This window comes from Homarus americanus, unplaced genomic scaffold (genome assembly GCF_018991925.1).
Source record: "Homarus americanus isolate GMGI-L3 unplaced genomic scaffold, GMGI_Hamer_2.0 scaffold32335, whole genome shotgun sequence".
NCBI lineage: Eukaryota > Metazoa > Arthropoda > Malacostraca > Decapoda > Nephropidae > Homarus > Homarus americanus.
In genome coordinates, this window is record NW_024734028.1 from 14184 (window position 1) to 42112 (window position 27929).

At 40.7% G+C, this 27929-nt stretch overlaps 1 long non-coding RNA gene across 1 annotated transcript; it reads left to right on the forward strand.

Annotated features, from left to right (window-relative positions):
• The first annotated feature begins 318 nt into the window (after positions 1–318).
• On the forward strand, positions 319–27929 carry LOC121870128. The gene is made up of 3 exons (XR_006089651.1): positions 319–408; positions 12594–12780; positions 27860–27929. It is a non-coding gene; the product is annotated as an uncharacterized LOC121870128 (long non-coding RNA).

Sequence of the window (27929 nt, forward strand, 5' to 3'; positions counted from 1 at the left end):
ATAGAAACTTCAGTTTTTTGTTGAACTGGGTGTTAACTGTGTTGAGAGGATTATTTATGAGCTTAGAACATGTTGCAGCATCACATAAAAGGTCATTCATTTTTAAATAGTCCCAATGTATATAACTAAAACTAATTTTTATGACGTCGCGTCCTCCAGCACATTATACAGAAATACTGAATTATTTGAGTAACGTTATTAAGAAATTATTATAAAAATTATTACTTATGTCAAATTCATTTTGAGAATTTAAAATTTCTTAAATAATTTGTTGTATATGTTTAAGAAAATTTGTGGTGGATCTTGGTACAAGTACTGCGGACGCTGGCAGTGGCTGGTAGGGATTGATCCGCCCCCCGGTGTATCGGAGGATGAAAGTGTGACAACTTATTTCAGTAATTAATCAAGGTTTGTAGACGTTTTACCCATGTAAATTTAATTTGTAAAATTGTAATTCATGTTTTATGAAGGCCTATATTTTTTAATTGCTCAGCATGTACGTAAGTCAGGAAAGCTGGAGTGACTTAGCAATGTTTACACCTTTAGTGTGGCAGAGAACTGTCATAATAAAATTGTTAGTTGACTGTCTTGTGGCCACGACGTTTGATGAGCCTCCATGACAGCGAGGGTGATGGATTACGGGTAAAAACTCGGTAAATTTGCTTTAGTGCACACAACTGTTAGAAAGTCAAAACTATGCTTGTCTAGTGTAGTTTTGTGTGTTTTGACCTTCATATCTGTCGGAAATTGCCCGTTTTTTTAGTTACCGGTGGTGTAGGGTGGGGCTTTGTCCGAAAAAAAAAATATGGCTAAGCGAATACAAAATACAAAAAAAAAAAAAAACACAAGAAAAACATAAACCTAACCTAACTAACTCACCATGTGATGGAATCACTTGTTTCTTATCTTATTGGCCTGCAACGTCTCTGTCTTAGGGATAAGGGACGAGTTACCACATATGTTGGTCTTGACGATATTTACAATCGTTCCTGCACTTAGGACCTTTTACTGAGGTCGGGGGAACATCATTAGATCTAAAAAATGCTATAGTTTCTTCGTTTTATTTCTCCCAAAACTCACAATCAGCTCCATATAATTGAAGTGACACCCATCGCAGACCTCCATTGTCGGAAATGAATTTTAATTACGAAATATGAGGCCCAAAATAAAATCGAATTAGTTTGGGCCAAAAATACTGCGAATTAAACCACAAATCATTTTAATTCTTTGCAAAAAAAAAAAGAAGCTTTTGATTGTCCGCGTGACGTACGGGAACGCATGCACACGATGATTTATGAAGGAAACACTCAGTGTGGGAGGTGAGGTAGACGATACTGGTTTTAAGATTAATGGAAGAAAATAGAAACATTTGGGATGCGCTATCTCCGTTATTATACATTTGCGACGGTAATATAATAGAAGAAATTATCTTATAATTAGACGTCTTTTTCGAATATGATAATAGATTTAAGGTAGGAAAGTTGTGTGCAAAAAAAAAAAAAAATCAGTGGAGTTCATAATTGGGTAAAGAATCTGGTAATTATTTACGACTGAGTTTCCGAGTTATTTTTTCGGTGTTTATTTGGGGTCTGCCCATATCGTCACCACTGTTGGTATTCTTTTAATTTCGGACATAGCACCCCCGAAAGTTATAAACTACTGAAACATTTAGATCTTGCTATTCTGAGCATATTGAACCCATATATACTGTACATGACGGAAATAGATAATAGTGACACAATTGAATTTAATTGATTTTAAGTAGTTTTCAGTCTTCGTCTGTGTGTAGTGATGGGTTGTCAGACCACAGCTTACATCTCAGAAACAGTTCAGACCTGACCCGACATTAGGGGGGTCAAGTGTAAGGGTACCCCTCGCGGCCGCTCAAGGGGGCAACAAATCAACCAGCACCCCTCTCATGTCACACGGCCCCACCAACTATGTTAACAAGCAGCAGAAGATTCCTCCAATATATACAACTTTAGTCAGAAACATTCCAGACCTGACCCTACATTAGCGAGGTCAAATGTAAGGAGACCCTTCGCCGGCCCCCCGATCAGCTCAACCTGACGGCTCGTTTCCCAATATATAGGATGTTGTAGCCCTCCCTCACGAGACAGTCGGGGAGAAACAGACACACGGAGGGATCAGAGGAGGAGGTCCACGACAACCCAGTCCCGCTCACGGGAGGAGAGTCACGCAAGACTTCCCTCCCGACTTTCCTCGGGTGCCCAGCTAAGCAGTCTCCCATAGAGACAACCCAGGACCACCTGCTTGGCCTTCCCCAGGTCTCGTGAGTTTTTGTCAGAGCTATCCATGGGATGAGTTGCTTACGTGGGAAGTGTATTCATTTCATGTTGTGTCCGAGAATCAGAGTGTCTAGTAACGTAATATGATGTCCTAGTAACGTAAATGTAATGTCCTAGTAACTTCGATAGAAGGTGTTATTAATGTGTCCATGCCATTGTCGTGATTAATAAATAGTTGTAACGAAGCGGTGTTTGAGAATCGTCCTTAAGAACGTAATAGATGTGTATTGACGTATAAGATAAGATAAGTGTATTGTCAGAGTAAATAACTAACACGGCCACGCTACCAAATTCTTCCTCTCTTTTACTCTCTTACTAAATATTCTCTCTACTTCTTACTCTAAAAACCCCTCATTACAGGTGAGAAGATGTTATCTGTGCATCACGCATGCACAATGTTGACTGACGTCATCCAGTCTTGACCAATGAAGTATCGATATCCTCACGCAAATTGTTTTCGACCAATCACATTTGATTTTTCAAATGAAGCAGCCTGGGTACGATTTTAATTTCGTTGACCAGGTTGGTTGTCATTTGTGCCAAAAATAAAGGTCAGATTCATTTAAAAACACCAAAATACACTGGAAAAACATAGTCACCCCGTAGGGACTCCTAAAGTAAATATTTACCCACTATTTTAACCCGTTTCGTCACCACTATTTTTAACCTGTTTCGTCACCATTGCCTTACCCGTTTCGTCACCACTATTTTTAACCCGTTTCATTGCCACTGCTTTACCCGTTTCGTCACCACCATATTTAACCTGTTTCGTCACCACTGCTTTACCCGTTTCGTCACCACTATTTTTAACCCGTTTCATTGCCACCATATTTAACCTGTTTCGTCACCACTGCTTTACCCGTTTCGTCACCACCATATTTAACCTGTTTCGTCACCACTATTTTTAACCTGTCGCCACCAATGCTTTACCTGTTCTGTCACCACTATTTTAACCTGTTTCGCCACTACTATTTTTAACCCGTTTCACACCACTTTTTAACCCGTTTCTGTCACCACTATTTTTAACCTGTATCGTCACCACTTTTTTAACCCGTTTCGTCACCACTTTTTAACCCGTTTCTGTCACCACTTTTTTAACCCGTTTCGTCACCACTATTTTTAACCCGTTTCGTCACCACTATTTTTAACCTGTTTCTGTCACCACTATTTTTAACCCGTTTCGTCACCACTGCTTTACCCGTTTCGTCACTACTATTTTAACCCGTTTCATCACTACTATTTTTAACCCGTTCATCACTATTTTTAACCTGTTTCGTCACCACTGCTTTTTACCCGTTTCACCACTATTTTAACATGTTTCGTCACCACTATTTTAACATGTTTCACATCATTATTTTTAACCCGCTTTCGTCACCACTGCTTTACCCGTTTCGTCACTACTATTTTTAACCTGTTTCGTCACCACTATTTTAACCCGTTTCGTCACCACTACTTTACCCGTTTCGTCACCACTATTTTTAACATGTTTCGTCACCACTATTTTTAACCTGTGTTTCACCACTGCTTTACCCGTTTCTTATTTTTAACCCGTTTCACCACTGCTTTACCCGTTTCGTCACCACTATTTTTAACCTGTTTTGTCACCACTGCTTTACCCGTTTCGTCACCACTATTTTTAACCCGTTTCATCACCACTATTTTTAACCCGTTTCATCACCACTATTTTTAACCCGTTTCGTCACCACTATTTTTAACATGTTTCGTCACCACTATTTTTAACATGTTTCGTCACCATTGCTTTACCCGTTTCGTCACCACTATTTTTAACCTGTTTTGTCACCTCTATTTTTAACCCGTTTCATCACCACTATTTTTAACCCGTGTTTTTCGCGGGAATTACGTTCCTGAAACCCCCGCGAAAAGCCAAAACCGCGAATACTCTTTTTAGGAATCACTGTACCAGTGGCCACCAAACAGCTCAGGTAGGTCATGCACTTAACCACGCCATGCTCTCCACTCACGGCCCAGTGGTCACACTGATCACTGATGCACTGTACTGGCATTTACTAACATCATTATTTGAAACTACTGTGGTCCCTCAGTTATTGAACACAATTCATTTCAGAAGGTCGTTCGTTAGCTGAATCCATTGTTTCAATGGGATATTGGGTAATTGGTTCCAGCTCACCAAAAAGTACAAACAATGTAAAAAAAAAATGCAGTAAAGTACACTTACTTTGAGGTGTGTATGTAGAAGGCGCCTGGTTGATGATGATGATGGGAATTAGAAGTGGGGTGGAGGAGAAGGGAGAAGAGAAGGAAGTGGGGATGGAGGGGAAATCACCTTCCAGGGGACCTATGCTTGATGCCATCATTTCACCAATAAAATTTTAAGTTCACTTGGTGTAATTCAAGATTATTTTCTTTAAATCAACACTGCACTGTGCTTTATATTATCAATATGTTAGCTAAAGTTCAGAATGACCAATAATTGTAGTGTAAAATCTTAAAAATACTGTGTTCAAGAGAGTCACAAGCAAGATGTTTCCTCCACTGAATAGATACACAAACAGACGCCTTGGTGGGTGAGTGAAGTGGCTGATGGGAATACCAAAAAACTAGTTCCCTGTACTGCAATTATGTTAAATAAGTGTTAAAATGACTAAAAAATTTAATATAAAACTTGGACAAATATTGAATAGCACAACCTTCTTGATATTTACGCCAATGGAAACGAATGTAAGCCCTAGAACCGATTACTGTATTGGCGGACTAACCTACCAGCCGATGAGCAAGCCAAAATATGTTGACATGTTTTTGTAAGAGTTTCGTTAATCAAATGCTTGTTCGTTAACCGAATTTAAGATTCTTATGGAAAGTAATTCGTTAACCGAGGCGTTCGTTAACCGAGGGACCACTGTAATCATATTGTAGTATAATAATGGAAAAACATAGATGCAGTTAGTATACTGTATGCAAATTTTTTTTATTTACAAGTAAATAAAAAATTTTATATTTTGCTAAGGTCGGCAACACCCGCATTGCCAGCCTCTCCCTGCTGTCCCGGCGTCTGCCCGCCCGCACGCAGTCACGCCAGCCAGCCAGTCCTCTTCCACCCACATTCCTCCACTTGAAGACTTATATTCTGGCAAAAGACACAAATGAATTGTCAGTCTTCACCACATCTCGAGCCATAGCTCATACCACCTCTGAGCTTGTCCAATAAAACTGTTTTTTCCGTTAAGGTCATAACTATTCTTGATCTCTTGGTCACTTTAGAGTCTTTGCTAGTAATATTTGCCTTTGATGAGGCTGGCTTACGTCCCGGAGCCATGTGGAATGCATGTGGGATGACAAACAGAAGAGGTAATCACAGTACGGTAGGCACGTGTGGATTGAGGCTTCTCGGAGCAGCGGGTGACTGAGGCGGGAAAGGGTGGTGTCTGTTTACCGCACCACACGGGAATATTGAAAATGGCGTGAAATTTAAACATTTGTTTTTAAAGGATATTTCATATATACAGTGGTCCTTCGGTTAATGAACACAATTTATTCCAGAAGGTCCAACCAAAAATTTTGCTAACCGAAACCATTGTTTCAATGGGATTTTGGGTAATTTGTTCCAGCTCACCGAAAATTACATACAAACTAAAAATAAATGCAGTAAAGCACACTTACTTTCAGGTGTGTATGTAGAAGACTCCTGGTTGATGATGATGATTGGAATTAGAAGTGGGGGTGGAGGAGAAGGGAGAAGAGAAGGAAGTTGGGGTGGAAGAGAAATCACCCCATGCTTCATGCCGCCATTTCACCAATAAAATTTTAAGTTCACTAGGTGTAATTCATGATTATTTTCTTTAAATCAACATTGCACTGCACTTTATATTGTCACTGTAAAATAAATTTCAGAATGACCAATAATTGTACTGTAAAAACGTAAAAATAGTTTATGTTCAAGAGAGTCTCAAGCAAGATGTTTCCTCCACTGGGCAGAGACACAAACTGACGCCTGCTGGGTGAGTCAAGTGGCTGTTTGGCGCGCTAAAAACTAGTTCCCTGTACTTCAATTATGTTCAATGATTGTTAAAATGACTAAAAATTTTAATATAAAACTGTTAAAATTATTGAATAGTACAGTACAACCTTCTTGATATTTACTCAAATGGGAATGAATTTAAGCCCTAGAACCGATTACTGTATTGGCGGACTAATATTCCAGCTGGTGAGCAAGCGAAAACATGTTGAGAAGAATTCATAAGGAATTCGTTAACCTAATTGAAGATTCTTATGGAAGGTAATTCGTTAACCGAAATTTCGTTAACCGAGGGATCGCTGTACTGTATATAATTTTTGAGTAAAAAAACTGCGAATGGTGAAAACCGCAACAAAAAGCCCTGCAAAAAACACAGGATTACTGTATAAAGTCACTATACTGTATATATCCCGACCCTACTGTATCTTTTTTTTCGTCCATATTCAGTTAAGTTGCAGGTACTGTACAGTAAACTACAGGTTGTACCTCTCTAGTCCGGCAACCTCGGGACCTGACCGGTGCCGGACCATGGAAATTCACCCTTTTCCTGGATAGATAGTGACTTGTGCTTATGCCTGGAAGCACTACCACCACTTTCTCTGCATCATGGTCTCTTTGAAGACATATTGAAGGGTTAAATGTCGTATAGTAGCTTCTCAAATTTCGCGAGTTTTTAATTTTTAACGTATTTTATTGGAACACAAAAAATAAATAAATAAAAATTCTGACGGCGGAAACTTGAATTTCGACGGGTTTGAACGGCCCGCCAACGTGCAGACGACGTGCATAATCGTGTAAACAGCGTCATTTCTCTTATGTACAAAAGATTCATTATTGTTTATTACTGAATGTCTTTTTTATTGAATTAATGTTTGTGTGCAAAATGAACAATACAATTCATTAATAATACGTAGAATATTAAAACACACGAGGAAGTGACACAGCATTGTATTCGTTGATTACAAAACCAGTGACTGACTGGTTCTACATATAAAACTGAAGAAAATAAGAGTTTGGTTGTAGCTGTAGTAAAATTAATATGGTTGTTTTAAGTAATGTTATTTAATGTTAACAAATGGAACAAAAGAAGTAGCTAACTATAATGGTAAAGAAAAAAGAGAGATCGCATATGTAAGTGCGCATGCGCACACGTGAAAACATATCATCATTACTTTACATAAGAATATGAAAGCAACACTTATTTACTGTTCATATATATTTTAATTAATGTTTCTGAATTTGTTTTTATTGAATTAATGTACGTGTGTGCAAAATTAACAATACAATTTATTAATAATACGTGGAATATTAGAGGAGACGAGACGGCTGCCGGCATTGTTTATGTTAAAGCTTACGAAACCAGTGACTGATTGGTTCTACATATAAAACTGAAGAAAATAAGACCCTGAGTTTAGCTGTAGTAAAATTCATGTAAAATATGAATATGGTTGCTTGAAGTACCTGTACTGTTATTTAATGTTAATTAATGGAACAATATATGTAGCTAACCATTAATGGTAAAAAAAAAGTGAGACTGCTCGTATGTAAGTGCGCACATGTGAAAATATATCGTCATTACTCTACATAAGAATATGAAAGCAACACTTATTTACTGCTCATATATATTGAAGGGTTAAATGTTGTACTCTATAGACAAGCAGAGAGAGAGAGAGAGAGAGAGAGCAGCCGAACTGCCGGATGTAAACAAACCTTAATTTCCCTTGACTTTGTTGTTTGTTTTTTTTAAGGGGATTAGCCCACCCGGGCACAGGTCCCTGACCGACATTGGGGCCTGAGGGGCAAAAATTTAATACTCCTGTAATAATAATAATAATTCAGATAAAAAAAAAAAAAAAGCTGCCAATCTACCTATTGGACAAACTAAAATCGTTCCGGACCACAGAATGCCGGACTAGAGAGGTACAACCTGTATAAGCCTCTGGTGTACTTTTTTTTTTAAATGTTGCAACCATATGCATGTGTCTTCCCAGGACTGTACAGGTTAGACCCTGCTAATCCAGGACCCGATGGTCTGGCAGCTTCAATGGTTCGGGAGGCATATACAGCCATGTGTCGCTTTATGTCTATCCGATCGCATATACGTCCGTGGCCCATAAAAATAATAAGAAAATAATGGGGATAAAAAAAACCCGTTCAGACAATGGGACGTAGCGGACGTAAGTGGCCTTAGAGCGGGCGCGCTTATGCATGCATCACATGTTCTTAAACAAAATAGATTGTGCTGCCAGGCGTATGATGATACAGTACAGTAACTATGCAGTCATGCGCCGGTTAACATCCAACCGAACAACGTCCGATCGCATATACGTCCACCCCCCCAAAAAAAACCACTTCCGTGACGCCTGCTGGACCACCACTCCACGACCCCCTGAAGGAGACACGATGATCCTCCCCATACTGGCCAGATATTATGTGTTAAAGGAATATCTTTCCTTCCTTAGGCATTTGCATCCAGGTGTAATGTTAACCTTCACCTATTGAGGATAAAATCTTTCACCTAGAAATTGACAATAACACATTTGCTGTAATCAAACATATCTAGTTGCCTCAACAATTGCAACCCCAGTTGCAATTGGGGTTGCAATTTCAAATTCTATGTCATTACTAAGGAATAAATAAGTTTCTGGTGCATTCTTAGATTAAGAGAAAACGGAGGAGTCAGGCGTCCTGAAGCGAGAGAAAACGGACTCCTATGACGGGGCACTCAAATAAAGAGAGACATGGCTACATGTTTTGTGGACTACCCACTGTACAGTATCCTTTTCATAACTTTGTAATAAACCTAGTCATGCCTGTAATGAGACACATCTCACAAGAAGAAGATTACATATAGGTAGAATATTGATAGTAAGAGAAATGTTAAGAGAGGAAGACTATGGTAGCGTGGCCGTGTTAGTTATTTGAACTGAACTTACACTTATCTTAATGTCAATACACATCTATTACGTTCTTAAGGACGACTTCTCAAACACCGCTTCGTTACAACTCTTTATTAATTACGACAATGACACGGACACATTAATAACACCTTCTATTGAAGTTACTAGGACATTATATTTACGTTACTAGGACATCATATTACGTTACTAGACACTCTGATTCTCGGACACGAACATGAAATGAATACACTTCCCACGTAAGTAACTCATCCCATGGAAAGCTCTGACAAAAACTCACGTGACCTAGGGGAGGCCTAGCAGGTGGTCCTGGGTTGTCTCTATGGGTAGACTGCTTAGCTGGGCACCGGAGGGAAGTCTTGCGTGACTCTCCTCCTGTGAGCGGGACTGGGCTGTGGTGGACCTCCTCCGATCCCTGTGTGTCTCTCTCTCCCTCTCTCTCGCCGCTCCCCTGAGGGAGGGCTATGAGCGGGACTGGGAATGTCGTAGCTGGCCCTTCCTTGTTACAAGACACACTCTCCCGCTCTCTCTCTCGCGGGAAGGTTACGACGTCCTATATATTGGGAAACCAGCCGTCAGGTTGAGCTGATCGGGGGGGGGGGTCTCCTACATTTGCCCTCGCTAATGTTGGGTCAGGTCTGGACTTTTTCAGAGACTTCAAGTTGTTGTAAATTCTGGAGAAATCTTCAGATGAATGCTTGTCTGTTAACATCGTTGGTGGGGCCGTGTGACATGAGAGGCCCTGGTTGATTTGTGGCCCCTTGACTTGGGCTCGAGGGTTACATTTTACCTGGTTAATGTGAAGATAGGTCTGGGCCTTGTCTGAGATGCACTGTAGTTGTGTATATTGGGAGAGGGTCGGCAGGTGGTTTCTTACATGTTTGTTGGGGCCGTGTGACATGGGAAGGGGAGCTAGTTGATTTGTAACTCCTTGAGTGGTTACCCTTACACTTGACCCTCCTAATGTCGGGTCAGGTCTGGACTGTTTCTGAGATGTAAGCTGTGGTCTGACAACCCATCACTACGTGCCTATGTGTGTTTCTGATAATTACCAAAACATTATATCTTTAGTGGGTCTGAATGAAAGCGGTTGTACAAACACAAGCACTCACACATGCCACTCAGACTGACAGACTTGACAAGTTTTACCAACCATAAAGACAGTTGAAGCTTTAAACATCACTCACAATGGATCTTGAATATTCCAACTGTAATCAGACATATCTAAGTTGCCTCAACAATTGCAACCCCAGTTGCAATATCAAATTCTGTGTCATTACTAAGGAATAACGAAGTCTCGGGTGCACTCTAAGATTAAGAGAAAACGGAGGAGTCAGGTGTCCTGAAGTGAGAGAAAACGGACTCCTATGACGGGGCACTCAAATAAAGAGAGACATGGCTACATGTTTTGTGGACTACCCACTGTACAGTATTGAGCGTATCCTTTTCATCACTTTGTAATAAACCTAGCCATGCCTATTGCCTGTGTGTTTATGATATTTACCATAACATTATACAGGTGCTCCCCGACTTACGACGGGGTTAGGGACCCAAATCCTGGTCGTAAGTCTGACATAGATAAAAAAATTAAAAATTAAAAAAAAAAAATCTACAATGAAATACAGTCCAGTAAAAGTAATAAATAATGAGGAATGGATACAGTACAGTAAAAGTAATAAATAATGAGGAATGGATACAGGAGGAGACAGGGCTGGGTGGGTCATCAATGTCGCTTCCTTCAGACAGGTTTATGTGCTGTGGAAACTTGCTGGTTGAAGGTATTGGATCATCTTGAGGGAGTGAAGAGGCAGCACTGGTGGGGCGTGAGGAGACAGCACTGGGGGACTTATTAAAATAGATGTCCAATTTAGACTGCACAGTTTGCTTTTTCTTTTCATTATAAATTTCTCTGTAGCAAGCAAGTGCATCTTGGATTGTTCTGTCAACTTTGGCATAACGCTCATAATTTTGATCCATGCCATCAAACATTTGCATTCCTTTATTAATTGTAGCAAATGCCTCTGCCATTTGCTTCACTGAAAACTTTTTGGGGGGTGCAGGTCCTTCTTCTACATTTAGACTGGCTTCTTCCTCTGCATCTTTGTGTGCTTCCAGTTCGATGAGATCTTCATTACTGAGCTCTTCTGCTACACTCAACCAACTGTTCAACATCTTCATTATCAATTTGTAACTGAAGCTGTTTACCTAACTCCACTATCTTGTTACTAATATCCGAAATTGCTTCATTTTCATTAAATCCTCTAAAACTGTTCACATATCTTTTCAGGATTTTCTTCCATATTCCATTCATGCAATGTTTTGTAACCTGATCCCATGCTGCACTAATGTTCTTTATACATGACAAAACGTTGTACTGCTTCCAAAACTCTCTGAGCGTTTTCTCACCTTCAGTAGCAGCAACAGCCTGAGCGAAGGTCGTACGTAAATAATAAGCTTTAAAGGCAGCAATAGCACCTTGATCCATGGGTTGGATGACAGAGGTAGTGTTAGGTGGAATGTACACTCCCTTAACATCAGGGTGCAGACCAGTTATCTAAAATAATGTTAAATATCTGAACTATCAAAATGAAAATGATTTCAAGGCATTAGCACTTCAGAGAGGGTGTTGGAAAATTTGTTATATTTATCATAAAAGTTCGATATAAATTCGCTCTTATACACGCACAGTCCGGGGGGAGGTAAGACGGTCAAGGGAACCAATCAACTATTTGTAGCTATAGACGAGGGGCGGGATGTATGGGCCAGCTTAGCGTGGAAAGGGTATGTAGTTTATTAGAAAAAAAGCTGAAGCAGCACATTCCCTGATCTGATTTGAGAGTTCTAGTTGTTGCAGGAAAATGTGAAGTTGCCTGGGTAGGAGAAGCTGATGATGTTTACTGTCTGGCTTCAGAAATTAATTTCATATACAGTCTTCCATTTTGTTAGCCATAAATTAGAGTAATATCTCTTGTGGGGATGTAATTTTGTTGTTTGATGAGGGCTACTTTTGAATTACTGGTTTATCTAGTTATTTCTTTTTAATTTATTGCTTTGATGGGAAGAAAGCTGGTGGCTTCTTTAAACCCCCCATTGTTCCTGATGAGATTCCTTCACTGCCAGTGTTAGTACTGAACTGGAGCTATAATGCCAGGTGTGGTTGCTGATTATGTTGATGTATGGTTTAGACTATTCTTTGTCTTTTAACTATTGAACTGTGTCTATAGATGGAGTTTTATTAATTTTTTATCTTGTAACCATTAACTTTCTCCCCAAAAGTTAAGGTGGATTGTTAAGAGATTTCTTAATGACTCGTTAGTGACATGTGTAGTATTAAACGATATGTTTTGTTTTACTTTTCTCTATTTCTTTCAGGACCTCCAGGATGTTGGGTGGTCTGTTTATATATAACCATAAGGGGGAGGTGCTCATATCCCGTGTATATCGGGATGACATTGGACGTAATGCAGTGGATGCATTCCGAGTGAATGTGATTCATGCACGACAGCAAGTGCGCTCCCCTGTCACAAACATTGCACGAACCAGTTTCTTCCATATAAAGGTGAGAATCTGACCAAATTTCATTATAATAACCTGTTTTGTTTGTAAAATAATGTTTACTTGAATTAAAAGTAACTCGGGGCTTTCGTATCCCAAGGGCTAATTAAAATTTTTAGCCGCTTGGGGTTTTCATATGCTAGGAGTGTATGAAAGGTTGTGGATAAAAGTGTTGGGAAATTAATGTTTCCTTGGTCCTTCACATGCTCTTGGTATTCACTGAGCGTTTGGTGTTGCCGGGTGCCCTCATACGCCTGCCAGTAGTGTTTGCTGCACCCTGCTCAGTCTCGGGTGTGATACGCAATGCGATTTTGTATAGAAATTATGTTTTGGCGGGTGGGGAGGGGGGCTGTTATTGTTTACAGTTTCTTGATTAACTACTCAGGGTCACTTTGGTGAAACAATGGTAATTTAGCGTGATTACAACTCCTTTTATATACTCCATTGTAAAACTTTTTTTTTTATTCAACATACTGTAGTGTCCAAAATTTTTTTTCAGAAAATTTGATTGAAAAATCTTTTGGATCATTCATTCTTGATCCTTATACTGGGCTTTAATTTCATGCTTTGATAAACAATAAAATTGATACATAGCTTATCATAAAATAAAATAGCACATATTTTATATAAAAAAATAGCTCCTTCCATACTCAAACCATCCTCTGGGTGATACGACACAGTTCAACTATCAGCCTAGTAATCAACCAACTTACTCTGAGATGTATGTATGTTGTGACGTCACAGCAGGGGGAGGGAGTGCGGGCTGGGTAGGTGTCAACTGGGGAGTCGGTGGTGCATTTATTTATTTATATAAATATTTATTTACGTATTTATTTATTTATTTTATTATATTTATTTATTTTTTATTTTTTTTTACGGGATTAGCTCACCTGGGCACAGGTCACTGACCCACATTGGGGCCTGGGGGGCGAAGATGTAATACAGTTGAGTCTGGATTTACACGGTTTTTGTTTATGCGTTTGGTCATTTACGCCTCACCTTGCCAGAATGAAAGGTTTTAATTACAGTGACCCCTCCGTTAACGAACTCAATCCGTTCCAGAAGGTCGTTCGTTAACCGAAAAGTTCGTTAACCGAAACCATTGTTTCAATGGGTTTTTGGGTAATTGGTTCCAGCTCACCGAAAATTTCTTAAATTCAACAAAAATGGTAGAAAAGTTCACTTACTTTGAGGTGTGTATGTAGAAGGCTCCTGGACGATGATGATGATGATGGGATTTAGAATGGGGGTGGAGGAGAAGGAAGAAGAGAAGGCATTGGGGTGGAAGAGAAGTCACCCCATGGCGCCATTTCACCCATAAAATTTTAGCCCTCTTGGTATAATTCAAGATTATTTTCTTTAAATCAACACTGCACTGCATTATATATTGTCAATATGTAAAATATATTTCAAAATGACCAATAATTTGCTTGGAAACACAGAAAAAAGCGTTTAGTTGAAGAGAGTCTCAAGCAAGATGTTACCTCCAGTGAAAACAGAGAGAGACTAACTCCTGTTTGCTGTGTTAAGAGGCTGGATGCCGCACATTAAACTAGTCACTTTACCTTCAATTATGTTCAATAATTGTTAAAATGACTAAAAAATTGAATATTAAACTTTTAAAATTATTGAATAGTATAAACTTCTTGATATTTACTAAAATAGTAAGGAATTTAAGCCCTAGAACCGATTAATGTATTGGCGGACTGATACTAAAGCTGGTTGCCCGGTCAGTGCAAGCGAAAACATGTTGAGGTCGGTTTGTAAGAACTTCGTTAACCGAATTTTTTTTCATTAACCGAATTGAAGATCCTTATGGAAGGCAGTTCGTTAATCGAAATTACGTTAACCGGGGTGTTCGTTAAACGAGGGGTCACTGTACGCGGTAAATTTCATTATTTACGCGGGTGAAGTATAATTTGTTTGTTTACTGAAGATATATATGTTTTTTGCTCATTAGATGTGTTTGAAGTCCTGTGTTGGAAGATCTCACCATCCAATGGAAGGAGGGTCGGTTCTACCATGACATCCCGGCAGATTTCCTTAAACATATTTGCTGTGAGGTCCCTTACCTCGTCATGCCTCATGCATATGAAGCCCCCCTTCTTGCACGCCATGGCATGATCGCCATCATAGGAAGAGCCACACACGCATTGGGAGGGCAAACCTTCTACTGGCTGACCGTACCTTAGAGCAATGGCATTTGTAAATTCTTGTTTATTAAGACTGAAACCATTTGCCCTTATCGGTAACGTAGTTAACCAGTTCGAGGCGCCCACCTCCTGTGCTATAGCTACTTTTTTCAAATTTTCTGGTACCTGCAGCAACAGTTGCTGCAACTTATCATTTTGGCAGTGCTGTCGATCTGTCGTAATGGACCTACGAATCTTATTTACTTCACTGGTATCCACTTCCCCTGTTGCATTCTGGGCTATTATGTGGTCCGTGAAGGCTGCCGTAAGCTTAAGTGAATTTTGATGTTCAGTGGCAGCAATCTCCTCTGGATTTGTTAGTCCCATCCCTCCCAGTCTTGATGGAAGTGCAAGAAGTGCTCTTTCTGCTGGGGTTAAGTCAGGGTGTTTCACTAATTTAGGAATGAAAATGACACTGATAACTTCTTCCAGAGGGTGGGGGAGGGGTCCGATATCAGGGATAGTACGCATCAGGTAGTTCCAGCGATGCTTGACTCCATGGGTGAATGCAGCAAAGGCCGCATGTGGCTGTGTGTTAGCAATCTCAGACAGAGCTTGGATTTCACTAACCCACTCATTCACCTTTCCCGCTACGTACTCGGTCTTGAAGTCCGCAGTGCCAATTACTGCGCCTAGATGTCTTTGGCCGTCCGTAGTTATTTTGACCTCGCTTCCGCCAAAAACCTCCATTGCCCGTTCATAATGTTCTGGCTTCACGATGAGGAAGGACTTGCTGGCGTTTGGGTGGTACCCTATTTGTGGACCTCGCGATGTTACCAAGTCCCACCACTTTTTGATGCCCTCCACTTTTCCTGCTCCTGTAAGGTCGTCAGCATATGCCACTTGTTTGACCCCAGTTGTTTCAAATTTTATTTCTTGTTGGAGCACTGATAGGCCAATTGCATACATTGCCATTGCAACAGGGTCCCCCTGTGTTGTTCCCTCGGTTGACTGTAAGATGGTATCACCTCTTAGAGCCTTGTTGTTTACTACATAGAGGTCTACTACTACTACTTTTTTTTTTTTTTAATGAACGTGGCCTCCAGCCTCCCCCAATAGCCACACCTTCGCCACCATTTAATTACCTTAATATTAAATATCCTAATACATAAGTAGCTATCCTATCTGTGTTAAATTAGTTGAGCCGCAGATCTATGCGGCATTCAGTGACAGTAGCCTCATAGTCAATATCTGCAGCAGTTGTCGGAGTTGGGGCAGAAGCTCTCGTTCCCCTGAGGCAGAGCAAAGCCGACCGAAGGAGAGAGAAAGACAGTCGACATCTCATCCAGGCTGTAACATAACTTCTGGGCTGCTGCTTCTGTTCGGAGATCACCTCCGCGAGTCTGGCGTAGAAACATCTTGCACTTGGTCCCATCCCACTAGAGGTTGTGAACACTAGAGGAGTGAAGCTGCCTTGATCAACGTTTTGAACTCTCTCCCCATATGCCCTTCTCTTGTCGTTCTCGTTCCTCATATGTGCAGCATCGAGAGCTAGGTTACGGTGACATGCGGCCATTGGATAAAAAATCCTGATGTCGAAGAAAGCTCGCTGTCCCCGCGTCCAGAATCCTCGAGCACTGACGTCCACACGGGCTTCGTTAGATGTGTTTGAAGTCCTGTGTTGGAAGATCTCACCATCCAATGGAAGGAGGGTCGGTTCTACCATGACATCCCGGCAGATTTCCTGAAACATATTTGCTGTGAGGTTCCTTACCTTGTCATGCCTCATGCATATGAGGCCCCCCTTCTTGCACACCATGGCATGATCGCCATCATAGGAAGAGCCACACACGCATTGGGAGGGCAGACCTTCTACTGGCCGACCGTACCTTAGAGCATTGGCATCTGTAAATTCTTGTTTATTAAGACTGAAACCATTTGCCCTTATCGGTAACGTAGTTAACCAGTTTGAGGCGCCCACCTCCTGCGCTATAGCTACTTTTTTTATAATTTTCTGATACCTGCAGCAACAGTTGCTGCAACTTATCATTTTGGCAGTGCTGTCGATCTGTCGTAATGGACCTACGAATCTTATTTACTTCACTGGTATCCACTTCCCCTGTTGCATTCTGGGCTATTATGTGGTCCGTGAGGGCTGCCGTGAGCTTAAGTGAATTTTGATGTTCGGTGGCTGCAATCTCCTCTGGATTGGTTAGTCCCATCCCTCCCAGTCTTGATGGAAGTGCAAGAAGTGCTCTTTCTGCTGGGGTTAAGTGAGTGTGTTTCACTAATTTGGGAATGAACTTGACATTGATAGCTTCTTCCAGAGGGTGGAGGAGGGGTCCGATATCAGGGATAGTACGCATCAGGTAGTTCCAACGATGCTTGACTCCATGGGTGAATGCAGCGAAAGCCACATGTGGCTCTGTGTTAGCAATCTCAGACAGAGCTTGGATTTCACTAACCCACTCATTCACCTTTCCCGCTACGTACAGTGGGGTATGCTATAACGAACGGATCCTACTACGAATATTCCTATAACGAACGGTTTTACCTATAAAATTGAGAATGCTATAACGAACGAAACTCCTACAACGAACATTATTTAAATTTTTTTTTTCTAATTTATTGTTTTTTTATTACAAATATTAATGATATTCTTTATTTCAGGGGTTTAGATGCATATTTATGCACTTTTTTACAATTTTTACAATTTTATATTATAATTTTCAGTGTTAAGTGGTTGTATTTGGGGGCCTGGAACGGATTAATCATATAACGAACGAATGCTATAACGAACAAGGTTCTAGAACCAATTAGATTCGTTATAGCATACCCCACTGTACTCGGTCTTGAAGTCCGTAGTGCCAATTACTGCGCCTAGATGTCTTTGGCCGTCCTTAGTTATTTTGACCTCACTTCCGCCAAAATCCTCCTTTGCCCGTTCATAATGTTCTGGCTTCACGATGAGGAAGGACTTGCTGGCGTTTGGGTGGTACCCTATTTGTGGACCTCGCGATGTTACCAAGTCCCACCACTTTTTGATGCCCTCCACTTTTCCTGCTCCTGTAAGGTCGTCAGCATACGCCACTTGTTTGACCCCAGTTGTTTCAAATTTTATTTCTTGTTGGAGCACTGATAGGCATATTGCATACATTGCCATTGGACCAGGGTCCCCCTGTGTTGTTCCCTCGGTTGATTGTAAAATGGTATCACCTCTTAGGGCCTTGTTGTTTACTATATAAAGGTCTGATGGATTCCTATATTAGTTTTCAACGTACATTGCAAAGCTTGGACATTGATCCTGATGTTGTGCAGTGCGGCCTTGCGGTTAAGTATGTTGAATGCGTTTGAAGCGTCGACCAGGAGAACGGCCTCACAATCACGTGGCTCAAATATCGTTCTCATGGCGTGAATGGCAGCTTCCCCTCCAGCTTGTTGGCCTGCACAAACTTGCAGGTTCCCTGCTGCTGCCCTGACATCGTCCTTTACCACCTCCATTATGCATTTTCCGATGATTTGCCTCAGCACTTCCCCCACTCCTATTGGCCTACATCCTGGATTCTTATCCAGGGGAATGAGGCGGCAGGCCGTCAGAGCATGAAGGTGATGGCAGCATGAGGATGCCAGCTTTCTTGCAAGGACGGCAATGGCCGTGCAGAGATCACTTGCTGCGGGGCCAAACTTGTTAGTGCTGAGGATGATTCTCCATCCGTTTGCATCCAGACCTGAGGGGCCGGCACCTCCCTGAGTCTTCAGTGCCTTTTTCCACACGATCCCTCCTGTTATTTTCTCGAACAGGACAGCATTTGGTGTGATATAGGCACCCTGAAACCTGATGCCTTCGTCATCACTTGCAGAGGGATGTTTTTCTTTCAGTTGTTTTAATGTCTCTCTGTTTATTGGTAGGACTGACACTGGTGGATTCCTCTGTGAGAGATCTTACCGCCAAAGACACTTTTCCCACACGCATTTTGTTTCCAAATTTCCTTGCAGCATCATCAGTGTTTTGCTTTCCGTCTCCTGCAGATTTTAGTCTCTCCTGCAGTGTTCTTGCTTCACATAGGAGATCATCAAGGGCCCCCTTCTGCCACAGTGTCAGTCTTCTCTTCATTGCTGCCGCATTTTCTTTGTGCTTAGTCTTTGTGTGTGTCCTCTGACAGAATAGATGTGGTATTATTGCCAGTATATGAAGAGCTAACGGGTCAAGGAGGCGGTCTTGAGTGTACTCAGTTATGAGACTAATCATCTCCCAAATCATTTCTTTGGTGGCCGCACACTTAGGTGGTTCAAACAGGTTTGCTGGCGACCACCTGACAATTTCTGAGTAAGTTTTTTTAACTCATATGTCTGCATTTTCCATCGACATGCCATTCCACTGTGGTGGCTGTCTCTCATTCACCTCGTGGACATCTGCTACTATTGGAGCAGCGTTTATTGGTACTACATTTTCAGGTTGAGTAGACTCACTGCTATCGTTTAGGATATCAGCGGGTGGCTGGGTCCCGGCGATATCCACTGTGACCTCCTGTGTCGGCTCCCTGCCATTAAGGTTATAAGGGTTGCGGCAATTGTTTCCCTTTATGCAAGACACACATGGTCGGTTGTTTCTCTCACAACCACAGCTAGTGCATTTTTGGTACTGGTTAGAACAGACACATCAATGTCTGTCACCCGGCATAATGATCTGCACCTTGGGCGGCAGTTACGTCCGCCTCCGAACATATGATTTGGTCCCAGGCACTAGATAATACTGGTTCTTATGAGGGAAGGGCAGAGAGGTGACAGGCTGGACTGCTGTGTCCAGGTAGTAGCGACATGCGTGGGTGTGTAGGCTACGGCCCCTAATGGCGACCATCCATACATCAGAATGATACACTATGGACAAGAGTTTGTCACACAAAGCACTTGTTTATATATCCTTGGCACAAATAACCACTATATATATGGTCTCACTGGTGTAATATCAGTTATATATACTCACTACTACTACTTTTTTTTTTTTTAATAACGTGGCCTCCAGCCTCCCCCAATAGCCACACCTTCGCCACCATTTAATTACCTTAATATTAAATATCCTAATGCATAAGAAGCCATCCTATCTGTGTTAAATTAGTGGAGCCGCAGATCTATGCGGCATTCAGTGACTGTTGCCTCATAGTCGATATCTGTAGCAGTTGTCGGAATTGGGGCAGATGCTCTCGTTCCCCTGTACTACTACTACTACTACTACTACTACTACTAAAGAAATACAAAAATGAAAAAAGATCAAAAGTGAGAAATGATATACAGTCATTCCTCGACTTACGATGGGGTTATGGACCAACGACCAGGTCGTAAGTCGAAAATGCAAAAATAATACATAGATAATCTAAAATGAAATACAGTACAGTAAAAGTAATCAATAATGAAGAATGGATACAGTGTTACTGTGCACTTACCTTTAATGTAGTCAGCTGAATGCACACAGGGCCTCTATAATTTTTTAATTAAGCATGGAGACTTCATTAATTGAAAGAAGCAGAGGAGGAGACAGTGCTGGGTGGGTCATCAATGTTGCTTTCTTCAGACAGGCTAACATACTTGCTTGTTGAAGGTATTGGATCATCTTTAGGGAGTGAAGAGGCAGCAGTGGTGGGGCGTGAGGAGACAGCAGTGGGGGACTTTTTACAATATATGTCCAATTTAGGCTGCACAGTTTGCCTTTTCTTTTCATTGTAAATCTCCCTGTAGCAAGCAAGTGCATCTTGGATCATTCTGTCAACTTTTGCAAAAAGCTCAACTTTTTTATCCATTTCGTCAAACATTTGCATCCCCTTATTAATAGTAGCAAATGCCTCTGCCATTTGTTTCACTGAAAATTTTTTTGGGGGTGCAGGTTCTTCTACATTTTGTCTCTCTTCTTCCTCTACAATTTTCTGTGCCTCCAGTTTAATAAGATCCTCATTACTTAGCTCTTCTGCTAAACTTTCAACCAATTGCACAACATCTTCATTATCAATTTCTAACTCCAGCTGTTTACCCAACTTCACTATCTTGTTACTAATCTCAGAAATTGCTTCATCTTCATTAAATCCTTTGAAACTGTTCACATATCTTTACAGGACTTTCTTCCATATTCCATTCATGCCCTGTTCTGCAACCTCATCCCATGCTGCAATAATGTTCTTTATACATGTCAAAATGTTTTAGTCTTCCCAAAACTGCCTGAGTGTTTTCTCACCTTCAGCAACAGCCTGAGCGAAGGTCATTCGTAAATAATTAGCTTTAAAAGCTGCAATAGCACCTTGATCCATGGGTTGGATGACATAGGTAGTGTCTTCCAGGTGTGGTGGGTGTTCCGGAGCATTATCCAAAATTATTAAAATCTTGAATGCAATCCCTTGTTGCAGACAACACTCCTTGGCTCGAGGACTGAAACAATTCATGAACCAATCCTCAAACAGTACTAGGGTCATCCAGGCTTTCTTGTAACTGCGATAAAACACTGGCAGTGTGTGCTCTCTGACATGTTTAAAAGCTCTTGAGCTCTGAATGATAGATCATGAAGGGCTTTATCTTGAAACCAGCTACATTCCCCCTCAACAGAAGTGTAATTCGGTCCTTGAATCCTGGCATTGTTTTCGCCTCTTTGCGGATGTATGTCCGTTCAGGCATGCACTTCCATAATAATCCAGTTTCATCCACATGGAATATTTGCTCAAGCAAATAATTTCCTTTCACGATGACATGATCTAGCTCCTCCTTAAAAGCTTCGGCAGCAACAACATCAGCACTAGCTGCCTCTCCACTCACCTTAACATTATGTAAACTGTAGCGGTTCTTAAATCTGTTAAACCACCGATGACTTGCTGTGAAGGTTTGCTGCCTCATTCTCTTGCCTGCTCCTTCAGGCTTTCGAAAAGGCTTCTTGCCTTAGCTTGTAGGGTTAGAAGGCTTAAGGGTACATGCCTTTGTATCTGGTCTTCCATCCACATTACAAGTAATTTTTCCATCTCGTGAATGGGACCTTGTCTTTCTTAGTTATATAGTTCCCTTTAAAGATGCTGATCTTTTCACTACCTCACGAATACATTCCTTGTCCTTCAAAATAGTAGATATGGTTGAATGCGAGAAGCCTAGGTCGCGTGAAATTGATGCTACAGTTTTTCCATTTTCATACTGCATTATTATTTTCATTTTCGTCTCCTTTTCTTCTGAGAAACTACCAGCACTGTCACTTGTACGCTTTCCAGTCATTCTAAAGTCAATTAAATACGAAAATATTGTCAGTACACAGCGCGATTAGTTGCGGATACAACGACAGCCAAACACCAACTAAGCTGCTACAGCGTGGGTGCTGTAGCCACGCGGCAACCCAAGCCATTCGATGCTCTAGGTACTGGGCCGGAAACGTTTCGGTATAGAAAATGTGAGTGTCATTTGAAAATAATTTTGGGTACCGACTCGCGCGTAGGTAATATTGTGTGGATGGTCGAATTCTGGACTGAGGCAGGTTAGTAATTGCGGGTGGTTGGGCCGAGGTAGTTAGAGTATGAGTCGGGAGACTGTAGTTTCAGAAGATTTTTTGGTTTGTTGCTGTGGCGGAGCATGAAGTCCTGACTCATTGTAAATCAACATACAGTGAACCCTCGAAGATCTGGACTAAAAAGGGGGCCACCTGTCCGGAATAGCAGATTGTCCGTATTTTCCGCCGATTAATAAATGATATAACTAACACCAAAAATACAGTACATTACTAATGTAGTGATAAACAAATTACCGTATGTAAGCCATGCATTTACCTATGATAACATAATAAGAAACATTGTATCATTACTAGAGTGAATTAAATAATATTCCCACAAAAAACAATTGTCAACTCTGTTTCCCACCTCCTCGGGCACCTGTGTCAAAGCAACTGACGGGTCAAGCAGCGCCCATGGACCTAAATGTTCTTTGCTCTGGTTTGCTAATATTTCTTAGGAAAATTAAAATTATTAAAAGTACAGCTGTTCCCCGACTTACGACGGGGTTAGGGACCCAAATCCAGGTCGTAAGTCGAAAATGCTTAAATTATACATAGAAAATTTAAATTGGGTGTCTCTTTTTCTTCTCAGCACCACAAAACTCACTTTTAAGCTTGCCAGCCATTTTAAAGTGAATTACAAACGAAAATTTTGTCAGTACACAAGCGCCAATCACTGATGTTGGGACTCGAATTACGTAATTGGACAAAATTTTGTATGAACTGAGGTGATGCATATGTCGGGTGGTCGAAAGTCGGGAGTATCTATATACAGTCAGTCCCGACTTTTGACAAGGTTGAACACGGCGACCAGATTGAAGTAAAATGAATTAATTAAAATCGAAAATCTAAAATAATATAGAAAATACATAGCCATTTTAAGGCAATTGCAAAAAAATTTTGTCAGTACATAGCGATCACTAATGTCGGACTTCGAAAATACCTAATTTGAAAATATTTTTATCGACTAGATGGTCGTATGACTGGGTATCGCAAGTCGAAGAGTACCTGTATATACTTTGTGAGAGCCCTCTCTTACTTTATAAGTTTGTTTATTTAGTTTTGCTTATAGGCGTTGCAAAGAGCTTATTTTATATTGACTACGTGTGAAGACTTCTTGAAATTCACTTGTGTTTGTGTATTCTGTAAAATAATGATTGTTTGTGATCTACCTAACTGAAGAGTTAAGTAGAGTTTCGACGCCGGGTGGTGACGTCAGAAGTCGATGATGTCCTACTCTGGGAAGGATGACGTCGCACGTCTTCTGGCGATTAACCGGGGCTGACCTTTCTTGTGGCGATCAAACCGGGGCTGACCTTTCTTGTGGCGACCAACTCGGGGCTGACCTTTCTTGCACACTGGAAAGGCTTGATTGTTTAAGCAATGCTGCTTGCTTGTCTGGAACCACGATGACAACCTCCTAGTACTCCTGTGTTGTAGTGCTGGCTGGCTGGCCGTTAGCTGCTGGGACACTGAGACAACACTCGGGTGGGCTCGGTTAATGTCGGCTCCACTCGGCTGACCATGAGCTGTTAGCTGGTGCTGGGGAGTTTGACTCATGTGTCAGCAAGTATTTATATTGTCTTTGTTACCACTGTATTTCTGTGTACATGTTTTGCAAGTGTTTATAACAACTGTCCACTTATTTTCCTTGAAAATGCTTTGTTTGATGATGATTCACTTAGTGTCACTTGTGTCACTTGGCTCTTCAATATAATTATTGTTTTTGAGTATTGCACTAGCCTATAGTATTTGTCTCACCGTTTGCTACCAAGTGTGATAGCTGTTTTGGTATAACACCAATTGTTTTAATTAAGTTCTGGAACCCTTAAGTGGTAGGGCTTGATGTAAACACTTCTTGGCATTTTCTGTTTATTAAGTAGCAGGTATATACATAGATATAATCTGAGAGAATAAATTATGAATTCTCTCCAGGGAAGTGTTGTTAATAGCACTTTGAGATATGAAGTGAACTGCTCCTCTCTGGGCCGTGAGAGAGTGGTAGCGAGCGAGCAGTGTTTACTGAATCAGCTGACCCTGGCTTGACCTTTGAGAGAGATGCAAGCCAAGTGATCTAGAGTCTTGAATAACATGGTGACTCACTTGGTGAATAACTTGGTGTTATTCATTAAGGTGAATATTTATATACGGTAAGCAAAGGTGCTGTTGCATTCTTCCCCACACCACTTCGTTTCTGAGATATCTGAGAGACATTCAGCATGATGTCTAAGCACAGTAGTTAGTTGTCTGAGATGTAGACCAAGAGGTAACAATGAACAGCACTTCATGTGGTGACAGGACACAGACTGAGCGGATATAAACAAACCCCATGCGCCAAGCTGCGCATTTGGCATGGAATTTAACGGAATCACGCTCGATTTAGTGAACTAGCTTTCTAAATTGAGTGAAAATAACAGAAATTCTATTTAGCGTAAATTTTAATTTAACCCTTTTGCCCCTGGCCGTGTTTCCCCAGAGGTAAATCGAGAAAAATCAAAACATTTCCAAAAATAATTTGTAACCTTTTTAAATTATTAAACAATCAAAAGAAGTAAGAAAAACTATATATTGACCATTTAGAAACTTCCCTGTGGCAGCAGTGGCGTGGGAGATAAAGGGACTGTTTTTTGGCAGCTGACGCTCGTGGTCACTCGCGCACTTAGGGGCTATTTTCTGCTTGCCTTTGTATCCGGGATGGCCAGTAATGCATATATTTACTGGTCATAATACCTATTTCCTGTAAATAACTCATTTATTTGCATAATTTTTCATAAAAAGTGCTCGGCAACACACACGCAGTTGGTTGCCAAGCTGTCTGGCTGTCTTTGTGTTTCGTAGAGCAAATAATGTATAAAATACTAATAATTCCACAAATAAATACATTTATAACATAATCGTAGCGTTATTTTACACTACGGTATAGTCTCGGTTTCTGCGATCAATTAAACCCATGGAGGTCCTCATAAAGCGGCTTCATAAGCGAAAAATAACAGAACATATGGGATTAATTGAAATAGAGACTAGGCGACCCCAGACTACCCTTTTTCCGACACAATACGTGCGTTGTAGTAAAATAACATCTTAATTTTATGATGGTATGCACACACAATTAATATTTAAGAGAAATATCAATAATATTAGGTTTTTAACACTTACGTAGTAGAAGAGATGGCTGGGCACACGGGGATGGGGGTTGGTTTCGAGTGCAGGGGCAGATTATTGGCCCCACCTGTATCCTTATCACCTGTATCACTATCCACCACAGAGGCTTGCAGGGCCTCTTTGTCAAACCCTCAAGTTCATATCCTCACTATCACTGACTTGGGCTGGCTGTGGCGGGTGAGGTGAAGAACTCTGTAATGTTTTGTTGACTGGGGCCTAGATGGCACCCTGCCCGATGCTGCTTCCTTGAAAATGATGTAATGTACCGCATAACTAATAATTGCCGGTCTGGCCAGGTGCATGTAAATGACCAACCCCGTAAAGGAAATCCGTGTAAATCGAGACTATACTGTAATACTACACTACTTTTAGCAATATTACTTTGATACAACATGATAAAATGGACAAACAATGGAAATGAAACAAACTAGAGTAGGTAATTATGTTCAGGAAGCTTCCCCTGTGTGGCGGCGTTGGTGACAGGCAAATAGACACACTGGAACCTGTTAACCGGCTAGGCATTCATGGCGGAAAAAGCACGTTCTGGAAATCTCAGGGTGCATGGTAACATTCTGGAACTACCCGGGTTGCCATTTGGATGTTCTGGAACGTCACCGAGTGCGCCAGTGATGTTCTGGAATGTCACCTGAAGCGTAAGGTTAAAGGAAAAGGCGTTTGGTAGTAGTTATTCAAGAAAATACTATTACATTTTCGGACTTTCATATTTTTTGGACTGGCATCTGCCCCAATTAGTCAATTTATTGAGGTTCTACTGTATACAGTACACTGTATGTCCTAAGCCGTCAACATTTTCAACTCTAAGACCCGGTGATATTGCTATATGTGTGTAGTACAGTAATGATTTGTGACCTGCACATATCTCTTAAACTATATGGGTTTAAACATTTGCGGCCTCACCCTCTGTGGTGCACTCACGGTTTCTTGTGATGTCACGTCGCCTGACTTCCTGCTCGGCACAAGTGCATTGCCCTGAGTGCAACGAATGCTGCCAGTTAGACACTGCATCTTGAGAGACAGAATATTTCTTATTTTATAGTTTTATATTATATTTTCTTTATTTCTATGTCATATTAGAGTAGTGGAATGGTTTTTCCACAACTTTTACATTTTCATTATTTGTTACAATGACAACGTGCATTTCCATCTCTCGCAGGCCACAGCTGACTGGCATGCCAGCCAGCTGACTCCCGGCACGTGTCTCAGAAAGACGGACTTTTTTAACAATTCTGCCACTCTATTAAAACAATACGGCAAAAGAAAATATAATATAAAACTACAGTAATACCCGCTTTACACGTCTTTTTTTGTACACCGTGTTTCTACAGTTTCTACATTTACGCGGTACCCTGCCTGAACCGGAATTCTCACTTTACGCTGTGCATCTACTCATATATGCAGGTAGTATAACTTTTTTTTTAGCTCATAAAATTCATACAAATTACCGCCAGAATACAATTTACATTGCTGAATTCTTACAATTTGATGATATTTTGAATATAAACATCGATTTTGCATTAGACATACTGTACAAATTTTAGATCTAATGTAAGTATTTTGTTTACTCTGAGTAAATATGTTATCTTTTGTGCAAAATATATGACATTTATATTCAAAATATTCCTGGTCTTACAAAATCCAGCAATGTCAATTATATTATCATAACTTTAGTTTGGTATTATTTATTACTATATCTAAAAATCTAGTGTTTTCCCCAAACATTTCTCAGAAGCCAGTGTGAGAATTGTCCATTTTTGAATGGACATTAACTTGGCGACTGTATTTCTCTATTTCTCTTAAATATTAATTGTGTAGTGTACCATCATAAAATTAAGATGCTATTTTTACTAGAACATAGGCATTGTGTCGGGAAAAAGTGGAGTTTGGTATCGTCGGTCTCTATTTCAATTAATCCCATATGTTATGTTGTTCACTTTACATGTTTCTCCCGGGCCTCCGTGGGTCAATGGGTTCAATTGACCGCGTAAAGTTAGGGTTCACTGTATAAAATAAAAAGCATATGTGGAAAGAATTTTTTTTTATGGATTTTTTATTTATTTATTATTATTTTTTTGCTTCCCATAGGTGAACATCGTGGTTTTGGGTCTTTGCAGTGTTTTCATTAACCTAACCCCTCGTTGTTTAAGGGATATATGTATGTACTTTCAGCAAAGAGTCAGATTTACTTTTTTTTAAGTTATCTTAATGTTTTCCTAAATTTTTCTGTGTATGCATCATTAAACAATTTTCTCTTATCTCCTCAGCGTGCCAACATCTGGGTTGCTGCAGTCACCAAGCAAATGTTAATGCTTCACAGGTGTTTGAGTTCCTCCT